Source organism: Pteropus alecto, unplaced genomic scaffold (genome assembly GCF_000325575.1).
Source record: "Pteropus alecto unplaced genomic scaffold, ASM32557v1 scaffold8, whole genome shotgun sequence".
Taxonomy (NCBI): Eukaryota; Metazoa; Chordata; class Mammalia; order Chiroptera; family Pteropodidae; genus Pteropus; species Pteropus alecto.
Genome location: NW_006494609.1, coordinates 7,279,710 through 7,292,043, shown reverse-complemented (window position 1 = coordinate 7,292,043; position 12,334 = coordinate 7,279,710). Strand labels below are relative to the sequence as shown.

At 35.2% G+C, this 12,334-nt stretch overlaps 1 pseudogene; it reads left to right on the top strand.

Moving 5' to 3' along the window:
* Positions 1 to 490: 490 nt before the first annotated feature.
* On the top strand, positions 491 to 614 carry LOC112473835 (annotated as a pseudogene).
* The last annotated feature ends 11,720 nt before the right edge of the window (positions 615 to 12,334 follow it).

Sequence of the window (12,334 nt, the reverse complement as noted above, 5' to 3'; positions counted from 1 at the left end):
CTAATAGAATAGGATTACTGTCCTTAAAAAGAAGATTCCCAGAGAGGTGTGCTCACTCTCTTCCTCCTGCCCTCCCCCTCTCCCGCCACAAAACCCCACATGTGAGCACACAATGATATGGTGGCCTCCTGTATGCCTGGAGGAAAGCCTCACCAGAAACCAACCATGTTGATACCCTGACTTCCAGCCTCTAGAACTATGAGAAAAGGAATGTCTTTTGTTCAGGCCACTCTGTGGTGTTTTGTTACGGCTGCCTAATATGAGTAAGACAAAATACCTACCTATAAGAAAAAGGTTGGCACACTTTTGTTATAAAGGGCCATGTGGTAATATTTTAGGCTTTGCAGTTCATATAGTCTTTAGCACAAAAGCAGCCATGGCAGTAAGAAAGTGAATGAGGTTGTGTTCCAATGAAACTTTATTTACAAAAAGAGACCGTGGGCCTTATTTGGTCACAGGTCATAGTTTGCTGTTAAAACAGAAAAGTAAAGTCTATGGCCATGCCACCCTGAGCAAGCCCGATCCCATCTGATCTCGGGAGCTAAGCAGGGTCAAGCCTGGTTAGTACTTGGATGGGAGACCACCTAGGAAGATCGGATCAGGTGCTGTAGGCGTAAAAAATAAAAAATAAGAGATTGTGAGCTGACAAGATCTTTGCAATCTGTGAGGTGAACCAAGGGTTGTCTTGCCTAAAATAAATAAATAAATAAATAAATAAATAAATGAATAAATAAATAAATAAATAATAAAGTGGTTATATTCAGACTTTTTCCTCAAAGGCAGATTTTTATTACCACTAAACAAACACAACTTACAATTAATTGTAATTTCAGTTTTTAAAAGTTCCGATGTATGATTCCCATTAGTAATAATATAGTTACTTTTAGACAAGAGGCTGGTGGGGCTAATGCTCATTTCTATGTCTAAGTCATATAAATTCTGAAGCTCCTAATTTTTTATTTCTCTTAATCCAATAAAAATAATCCCTTCAATGTTTTATTTTGTTCTTGTGTGAAATATTCAGACGGAGTTTATTTATGGCCAAAAATGTAAAAAGCCTGTTTTTCTTTGTTATACATAGCAAGTTTGCTGTCAAGCCCTTTGGTGTCTTCACATTTGCCAATTCTGACAGTCATCTTCCCTCACCCCCTTCTTCTTCCCATGCTGCCAAACACTTAGCTAGGTTTCTCCTTTTCCTATTCATGGACTATAATTATTTGAAAATGTCGCCTCATTGGCCGCCATGGCCCTACTATGACTGCCAAAGTTTTTGGCTTGATTATTCAGCTACAACCACAACCACCATTTACAGGATGCTTGCTTATTATGTTCCAGGCACTGGGCCAACTATTTTCCTAATATAATCTCATTTAATTGTTATAACATTCCTGTAAATAGGTATTATGATGTCCATTTTATAAGTGAAGACACTGAGGTACCGAGTAGTTCAGCAAAGGACCCATAATTGAATAACCAGCAAATGAGCGGTAGGACTTGGTTTTGCCCCCACGAGTGTCGGAATCCAGAATCTGTATTTCCATTCACTCTTCCCTCTTGGCTCTCTGTAATGCATACACTTTGAGAATTTCTTATACCCTCATAATACCAAAAAATATAATCCATATATAACTCCCAACCCTCCAGAAAAGCTGTGAGCACAGAAGATAGAACTTATTATATACTATCTTAATAAAGAGAATCTGTATATTCTATTTTGATGAATTTTATAATTTCTTGTAAAGACGGATTAGTTTTTAGATTCATGCATGTACCATCTTAGTGTATTGTTCTCCACTGAGTAAAATATGGGTCAGTCAACTCTGCATCAATAGACTTTCGTGTACATCTTTTATTAAGACTATGGATTCATAGAAAATAGGGAAGCTTTAGCTTTTCTTATCTGTAAGGGAACATACTACCAATTGAGAAAATGAAAAGACCATGGGTTTCTGTGTTAGCCAGAACTTGTATATTTGCTTCACATGTTACATAACATCTTGAGACTTTAATATCTTTTTAAAATTAGTTAATAATCTAACTCTACCAGGGTGATTGATATTAGACTGTGAAGTACATAGCCTAGTGTCTAGCGCATAGTAGACTCTTAATAACCGTTAAACTGTTAATGACACTGATCAGATGATAAGTATCTTCAGAAGGCTATAAATTGTTCAGCTGAAAATAGATTATTATTATAGTTCATGAAATGTGAGTTAGAACAATATGTATTTTCAAGATTGAATGTTGTTTTGTGCTTAGGGAAAAAATGTAGTTTTCTCATTTGTAATAAAAATGACATTCTGGAAGTCCTTGATATGACAGTGAGCTTTTTCAGAACAGTTTGCTGTTAACGGGAAAAAGTGAGACACATGGCTTAGATTTATCTTTGAAATACACAATTTAACTTTTAAATGAAGGGGAAAAATGCTTGGGGCAAAATGTGTTTTTGGTTTTTTTGAGGACTAAACACTTCTCCCACTCTTTCACATATGTACTTAGTATATACTTGAGTTAGCAGATTAGGGCAGGGTTGCATAAATTAACTGAGCCCTTATTTCATTGTATTTATTATTCGGGCTATCATGTTGGGTCAGCAACTCACAGTTGCTGACTTCCAGGCAGTTCTTTGAGATAAGATGAGGAGGATACAACCCAGATTTTTTTGCATGAACTGCCCCTTATGTATCAACAAATTAGTAAGGATTAAATGTGATTATCATTTCTTATTTGCTTTGTGTATTATCCGAGGAAAAATAAAAATACGAGGCAGTTTTGTCTTTTTTCCTTCCATTTCTATTGATTTTATCTGCCATTAATTAGTGTTTGCTTATGGGGTACTAAGAAATTTTGATATTTATTGGAACTATACATGTCTAAAGAAGCATAATCTAGGGGGAAAAAACCCACTAGACTTCATTAAGATAAATATATGTGATTCAAGGTTAATCAGCTATTTGGGGACAGCTATACCAGCAGAGCATGTGAATAGTTCTCAATCTGGGCCTCAATTTAGACTGTGGAATAGGAGCTGACCATTGCATAATGCGTAGGAATGATGGAAAGGAGAAAGTCAGCAGGCTATCGGACCCCAGGGATAGGGTTGCCATATTTAGTAAAAAACAAAACAAATGAACAAACAAACAAACAAAACAGGATGCCCATTTGAATTTGAATATCAGATAAACATGAATAACTTTTTAGCATAAACACGTTCCAAGGATTGAATGGGACATATCTATACTAAATAAAAACTTATTATTTATTAGAAATTCAAATTTAACTTGGCATCCTGCATTTTATCTAGCAACCATACCCTGAGAGTGTGACAAAGGCCATTGTGAAGGCAAAGCCATGGGTACAAGGCAGACAAATTAAGGAGTAAGCAGAAACAGATACAATGCATTGGGGTAAGAGGATTGAAAATTAATTAGAGGAAACCTGTTTCAGTATAGGGAAGCTGTTCGACAAAAATCAGGAATTTGGCTCTCAAGAGTGCATCCTCTTCAGATCTTACTGACATTTCTGAATCTACCTTTTCACCCACAGGAAGCACCATTCAGCAGATCTGTAGGCTTAAACAGGACTGTGCAGTGGTACAACGGGAAACGCCCTGGCTATGAAATGGTAGATCTGTGACGGGCTTTGTTTCTGACAGTTATTAGTAGCATGACTAGTCAAGCAAACTAATCTCTGTGAACTCTGGGATCCTTGCATCTGGATCGCTCACTCCTGAACTTGATACTGGCTGAGTATCTAAAATTCATCAGAATCCTTCTTCTTTTCGTGTCTTCCATATTTCCCTCCCTACTTCTTTTCCAAAACCTCTTTTAGTTTATTGACTTACCTAAATAAATAACTAAATAAGTATCCTTCTTCTCTTCCTCCCACTAGTGACACCTCTCTTTCTTTCTTCTCAGAGCCAAACATCTTGAAAGAGTAATCTCCACTGTCTTTGTTCTCTCCACTTCTCAGTCCATTGTGGTCTGGTTAAGATTGCCAACAACCTCTTAACTACTAAAGCAAATGGATACTTTTCAGGATTTTTCATCAATAACGTTTCTGTAGCATTTGGCACTACAGGGACACCCCACCTCATCTATGCGTCGTACGCACTCATTTCCTTAGGCTTCTGAGACAGCCTACCAGCTTTTGCAGGCTCTTTGTCTCTGCAAGTTCTTAATAGTATGTGGACACTTAGGAATGTTTTCTCCTGGTTTTCTCCTCAATCAGCAAATTATCTATTCACTGGCTTATGCATTGCCATGCTTCAGTTAGCATCTTTATGTTAATAAATTAAAATTTCAACTCTCCAGACAGATTTTTCTTCTGAGTTCCAAACTGGTGTCTCCAACTATAAGATACCAAAAGTCAGTACCCTATGGCCACCTCACATTCAAATGGCCCAAACCACTGTTGCTCCTGTCCCATCAGAGCCTAAAAAGAATGCCATTTTGTTTTTTTCTGACAACCAAGAAGATGGCAACAGCAGCAAGATGTAGCTCCTTGTTCAACTTCTATTCCTCAGGTAAATGTACTCTGAATGCAGAGACACAGCAACCTTTTGTAATTATAATGTTTTGGTTTTGAAAGCTAAATGTGCTGATTATGGCTGAAATTGTCCTGTGCCCTTTTGTCTGACCACATGACTTCCCAAGAGGTATCCCCACAGCTCAGGTTGTTTACTGATTGTCCCAGAAATACATCCTGTTGGTAATATTTGATGCGCTTTTTTGATTGTACAGAACTTTTGACATCTCTATTTTATCACACAGTCATTGCTGTGGTTACTATGTTATCAATATTTGGCACAGTTTGGGCTCATGAGGCAGTGTCCCAAGAGGCATACGATGATGCTATATTTTTCCCTCATGCATCTTCTGCCAACTAAACAAGGGACATTTATCAGAGACCTCAGTTAAAGCTACATACACTAGAGTGATTATGTGCATTATGGATGCCCTTCAATTTACCAAGGGTTATGCTTCTCAAGGATTGTTCTGAACACATTTTGTAAAGAAAAATCACATTTTCCTAGTGATTTAAATTATAATTTCAGAAATGTGTGCCCTCATTAAAAATGTTGACACTAAAGCAAATTAAAATCATTCTTTTATGTGGAAAAACTGCAATAACATATTTATTATGAAAGAAGGGCCTCTGAAAAACTATCTACAAGATACTGGGAATAAATAAAATACCTTGCTGGGTGTTTTTAATTTCATAAAATTTCAAGATAAGCACTTATACTAGAAGCAAACAACAAAATAATATTCATCTTAATTTCCATAGTTTTGCTTGTATTGTTTTGTTTTGAGAAAGGAAGGGTCATCTTAGGGTAGGGCGAAAGTCATTGAAAGGGGCTGTCTCAATCTGTTCAGATTGCAATAACAAAATACTCTAAACTGGGTGACTTAACAACAGACATTTATTTCTCATAGTTCTGGAGGCTGAAAGTCTGAGATCAGGGTGCCGGCACAGTCAGGCTCCAGTGAGGACCCTCTTGCACACTTGCAGATGGTTGCCTCCTGCTGTATCCTCACATGGCAGAGAGAGAGCAAGATCAGTTCTTTGGTCTCCTCTTACAAGGGCATACGTCTCCTCATGACCTCATTTAAATCTGATTACTTCTCAAAGCCCTACCTCCTAATATCTTTACATTGGTGGTTAGGACTTCAACATAAGAATTTGGTTGCGGGGGATGACACAACATTTAGTCTGTTGGAGGGATAGTCTGCCTGCCAGAAAAATACACTACATATCTGTAAGTCGGTAGCAAAAATTTTCTGTTCTGAGATAGAGAGTATTTTGCTGAGGACTTCTTAGAACAGACATTATTTAAACTGAGAATCAAGTCTTAATAGATTTGTTGTTCTGTTTATCTCAAGATCTATGGCATTGAATGAGTCGATGCCAGAGAAGATTTTATTGTATTCTTCGGACTATTGTACACCTAAAAGAAAAAAGTTCATAACCCTTGATCTTCTAGCATTTTGAGTTGACCTTATGTCATTTCTCTGTATACACTTACCTGGACACAGAATAAAGCTGAGGTAAAGAATTTAGTTGAGTGAAATGAATCAAATCCAGCTTTTCATTCTTTTAAAGTCTTGGCTGCAGTTGCTATTTTCTGTGGGTATTGACCACTCCAATAAAGTTTAGAATTATGGTACTTAAAAAAAGAATTAATTTTGAGGGAAAAAAAGATAAATTTTTAGTGAAAACATATATCCACACAAGGACATGTATGTGAATATTCATAGTAACATTATGCATCATAGCCCCAAACTGGAAATAATCCAAATGACCATCAATTGGTGAATGGATAAACATATAATAGATTACTAGTCATCAATGAAAAGGAGTATACTACTGATAAATGCTACAACATAATTGAACCTCAAACATTTGCTTAGTGAAAAAATCCCAGCATATAAGACTATGTATTATATAATTTCATGTATATAACACATTGAGAAAAGACAACTATATAGAGACACAAAGCAGATCAGTGGTTGCATGGGGGTCAGGAGGGTAATAAGGATTAACTGCGAACAAGGGGTACAAGGAAACTTTTGGAGGTGATGATAATGTTCTAAAACTATCATGATGATAGGTGCGCAACTCTATAAATTTTCTAAAAAGCATTGAATCATGCACTTGCAATGGGTAAATTTATGCTATTAAATTATACTTAAATAAAGCTGTTGAAGAAAATTAACTTCTAATAAAGCTTCCTGTTATTCCTTAATGTAAAACTATTGAAAACCCATTTCTTGGGGAATTGTCTTTGCTCTGGTCCAGCCTAGATATCTCTTCTTTTAGACGATGCTGGTCTTAACATCATGATCTTTTCACAAATCCCATAGAGTCCATGCAGAAGCATTACCAGCCAACTGGACACCTATTTTCCTTGGAAAGATGGTGAGGTGGGGTGGGGGCGATGGGGTTACTCTAATCACAGAATTATCTGGGACTTTCAGGCACAAGCTGCTTAGTAGAAAGCCATTAATTGGGAGGCACTGGGTGAGGACCTCCATCTTTTCTGGCGCCGTTGGCCAGATGAGAGGAAAGTGTGGCCTCGGCAAATCAACCTAATAGCTGTGCCTGGTTCTCATTATGAGCTACAGGGGTGCAGTTCCTGACATAACGAAATTCTCGAATAATGTCTATCAACACTTTGCTATCGACAGACTGCACATTGAACATGTTCTCGCTTGAGGAACACTCTGCTCATCTCTAAATCAGAATCTTTGGAGAAAATGCAGAGCACTGTTGAAAAGCAGATAATAAACAGTAATGGAGCAAGAACGAGGCCGTGTTAGGGCTGTTAGTCACAGCAAATGCATCTGATATTTTCTCCTTAATCTATAACTCTCACCATTACTCCTTTGTGCAGAGAGCGAATGATATTTATAAACTTGTCTGGGTAGCCTATCTTTCACAAGGCTTTCCACATACTAATTCGGTTAATAGAATCAAATGCCTAAGTACAGTTTACAAAGAGAATATAAAATCAAAATGCAATCCTTGGCTTTTTTTTTTTTTTTTTTTGCAGTCACTACTTTTAGTAGTGAGAAATAATTTCTAATTTTCTACAACTGACATGAAAGCCCCACTGATCGAATTATTGTAAATGGTACGTATGGAGGCACTGAGTTATTCTTTGTTTGGAGAACTAATACAAACAGAAGGAATATGGTCATGCAGGAGATCCCATTAAAACATTGCTCTAAGGGGGTGCAACTGTGCTCTTTGTAAAAAGCTAACCATTTAATATGGTGCTTCACTGTGCACAGCCTTTAGAGGATGTGGTTAGACTGTGGCACATTTAAATCTGTCAAAGGCTGACACTTTCTATAATGTAAATGTTTAGACAAACAGAATCACAACATTAGGAGCTGCAAAAGAAAAGTAAAAAACGAGGGCCCCAACCTTAAGGAAATTGAATTTGGTTTCAGAGATTAAAAATATACTCATTTTTTTAAAGCTAAAAGATCAAAACATGATGAATGCCAAGAAAAGTGAAATAGTTCACACTTTCTGAGAGATTTGAATATTGATTGAGAGTTAAAGAAAAAAAAATTCAGAAGGAGGTGGTACTACAGGTTTATCTTAAATTGGGTGAAACCTGGCCAGTTAGAGAAGAAAATGGGGCAGTTGGGGGAGAGGACAGGATTTCAGGAGGTGTTAAATATGGAGGTGGAGAAGCTTATGTATTTTTTGTGGACAGTGAAGAGAATGGTCTGACTGTAGCAGAAAATCTATATTAGAGCATGATGGGAGATAAAACTGGCAAGAATCTCATACTTTATGGATTGTCTTGAATGCTAGAATGACAGGTTTAGATTTATTCCATAGATGATGAACCAATGAAGGTTTTTGAATGGGGATGTGACATTATGCAGATGATATTCTAAAAACAGTATTCCAACTGTGTACAGAATAGATTGGAAAGGGAAGACACTGAATGCTGGTGTGCGGAGGCAATTAGAAAATGGTAGGAAAGAACAGACATGAAATAAAAAATGGATAGGTGTAGAGAGAAAACTAACAAAATCTTTTCTTCCTCCTGATAAAGAAGTTAACCCATAGTTAAACATTTGGATGATCGTAGCACTGACCAAAAATATTAAGAAAGAGAGCTAGTAGAAATGGAAAATGATGAGTTTTAAGGAATAAAAATTGAATGCAATATTTTGAGCCGATATTTAAGGAGGTCATCAACAGGCAACTCAAAAGGAACCCACACTGACTGCTTTGTGTTCTGCTCTATTTCTAGTGCTTGTGGCAAGACCTGCAGATAGTAAGTGTTCTCTACATAGACAGTGAACAAATGAAAATGAATATATAATAATGGAGATTTGGTTTAAATGTGAAGAACACATATTTGGTAGTTCCCTGCATGAAGATCATAGTTCAAATTATGAGAAATTATAATTTTTTAAGTCACACACACATGCACACACACACGAGGAAAAATGACCAAAGCCAAGTCCTGTGAAAATCTTCTACTGAGAAAGTATGATAAGACCAGGAACTCACAAAGAAATGACATAGACCATAAAGATAGTAGCTTTGATGCATAAATTTTCTACAGTTCCAAAGTAATAGGTAAAAACATTTCAGTGGTAGTTTTAGAGGAAAAAAGTTGTCTTTAATTATACAAATAATCATTTAAAATTTGATTATCTAAGAATTAAGTATACTTAGTTGCCATAAACTTTTATATGGTAGATTATGTGGAAAATGACAGGCATAATAGTACTTCAATATCAAATGTAGTTATTTTTCATGTTTATTGAAAGTGAAAATAATGTGTGTCACGTATATGGTGATGAACATTAAATAATGACAAGCAAAGCCTGTTTACTTCCTCTTGTGTGACATTTTACTCCATTCATGATTATATAAAAATTAATTTTGGAAACCGAATTAAGCATAACTTTAAAAATCTCTATTCCAAGCAGTTGTGTACTATCCAATCCTAGAAAATATTTCTTATGAGTTTCCAAAAGGGATTTTTGCCATAATATCAAAAAAAAAAATCATTCACATTTTTCTTACCATAGAAGTAGATGAGACTCAATATTTTCCACTTTAAAATCAGTTTTAAGATATTGTCCTTGAAATCGTCATCAAGTTGGGACAATTAGTTTTTTAGTTTTTTTTTTTTTTTTTAGCATTATTATGCCGTACCCATTTAAATGCTTAAAATTTAATACAATGAGAAACGAGGTTGGAAATTTTCTCTTGAAGTTTCAGATTGAGTATACTCAATGCTTAAAGTATATCTGCCAAACAGCCAAGATCCACTGACAGTTATAATTTTTTCAAGTTTGACACAGTTGGTCTTTTCTCTGGTGTTCCAAAAATAGTCCATAAATTTAGACCAGCATATTTCCTTTTGAGAAATCAAAGAACCTCAACATGGAACACAAGTATTTTTTGATCCACATACATATCTTCACAAAGCAAAGGAAAAAAAAAATCTAGTGTTTCGGATACTGTTATTCTCATAACTGATTATCCCATAATTGATGTGGGTTCTTCTCTAAGAGACCTTGGCAGCATCTGAAAAATCATTGCTTGGGAACAAATGGCACAGGGCATCTAAATTGATGATTTTCTTTCCTCCAAATTTTTTGGTAGCCATCTATAAAACCAACCCAATATTTTTAGAACAGCAAAAGCTTGTACTATAATCCTCCTCCTCCTTAATTCTGCTCCTTTGTTTAGCAAAACTTTGACAGAATCATGAAGATAATTAATTCATCTTTTTGGTAGTTCCCAATGCTTGAGAAAAAGAGCATTTCTATTCCATAGAATATTTAGCTAAACATTCAGAATAAACTAATAGTTGAAGAGACTCTCTCATTGTTAGAACCATCACGAGTCAACCAAAATACACACACACAGACACACAGACACACACACACACACACACACACAAATAAATAAATATATGATAATAACAGATTTTTTGCCAAACTTTTAGTATTCTCTGCTGAGTTATCTGTTTGAATGTTGATTACAGAAATTATACAAAGAAACACCATAGTGTTCTTTAATAAACACTATTTCTTCCATTAAGAAACACCATAGTTCTTTAATAAAAGTTTTGGAAACATTCAGAATACAAAGTCTAATGAGAGTCACCATAGAAGTATGTCTTTACTTTTTTTCAATTAAAGGGGCTATTTTACATAAAATTTTCAGTCTTTGAAGATTCTTGGTTATAGGTTTTAGTAACTGCCAACTTCATGTGTGGGACAGAGAATAAGTCCTTTTTTTTTTTTTAAGGATTTGTATGATTTTTATTTAAAATTTTTTACTCAATGTCATTCAGAAAGGTCATGTGGTACTATTACTCTGTGTTTTTAGATTTAGACTATTTTGAAAAATCTTGACGTTATCATTTTACATTTGTGATATTAGCCTTATTACATTTCAGAATTTTATTTTTGCCATCATTGACAGATACCCTACTCTTTCTCCCTAAACAAAAACTCCTCATTACTCAAAAAACACAAAAACAGGAGCTGCTTATCAGGGTCTGGCATTATTTTCACAGAAATCTAGAATCTAAATTGTGTGAGGGATGAGACTTCCCTATTTGTTGTTCAATCCCCTCACCTAGAAAACTCAATGAGTCAGTTCTCAGAAAGTATCTGTTGAGTAAATTTTTAAATGAATATTTGTTTAATATCAGTGATGTCAGTGGTGGGCAGTGAATGATGGGGCTGATTATTTCATATATACATGAACTCCAGTAAGCAATATTTTATATAATTTTTCATCTATAGCTATCTGGACCCATTTAAAGCTCTCTGGGGCCAGACCCAAATGATCTTATTTTTAATCTATATTATAGTTTGCATAGTCAGAGTGAACTATATCTCATGAGAAAGGAAATGAAAGATTCATTATAAATGGCTTTCATGACACCCATAGTCCCATTTTTGACATTACAGTAGACTTGAATATTATGTTTATTTTTCAACCATAAAAATCATTATATTTAATAAGTAATAAGTGTATCAACAAAAAATGTGTTACACAAACTACATTGAACATAATTAAGAAATAATTATGTTGCATCAAATGTAGTGCTTATTATGAATGTGTTTTAATGCTGTTTCTTGCACACATACCCTAGACCTAGGAATATTTGTTTTGATATTAATTTTATGTATTTTATATTATAAAAGCTACCTGTAGTTTTTCTTAATTTTCAAAATTTGCAGTTCTATTATTCAATGTATTTATTTGAAGAGTGCCTTCCCTAAATTATCTATCAGATTCACATCTGAATCTCTAAGGGGACATCTTCTTCTGTGCCTTTTCTCTCCTAGAATACTGTCAATGTAAGCAAAGGGAGAGCAGAGTTTGGACTTGATGGTTACCAGTATGCCAAATGCAATTGAGGTTGAGCAGAATGATGAGGACAAGTAAAGTCTTTGTGATTTGGCAAGAAGGTGATTATTAGATGTCCACAGAAAGAACAGTTTTATATCTAAATGAAGATGGAAACCAGATTGGAAAGCAATGATAAAATATATTTAAATCCATCGGACATGTAAAATGTAAAAATCTGAAACACTAATTGCTGCAAAGGTGTGGGGAAGCTTCATATATTAATAGTAGGAGAGCACACTGAAAACAACTATTTTGGAGAGGCAGTTGGTACTATCTACAGTTTCTAATAGAGTTGAAAATGCACCTGGCCTAAGATATTTCACATCTGGCTAAGTACCTTAGAGAAACTTTTTCCATGTCCATAAAGAGACACATACTAACATGTCCATTTTGATGTTATATTTGGTAGTGAACACTT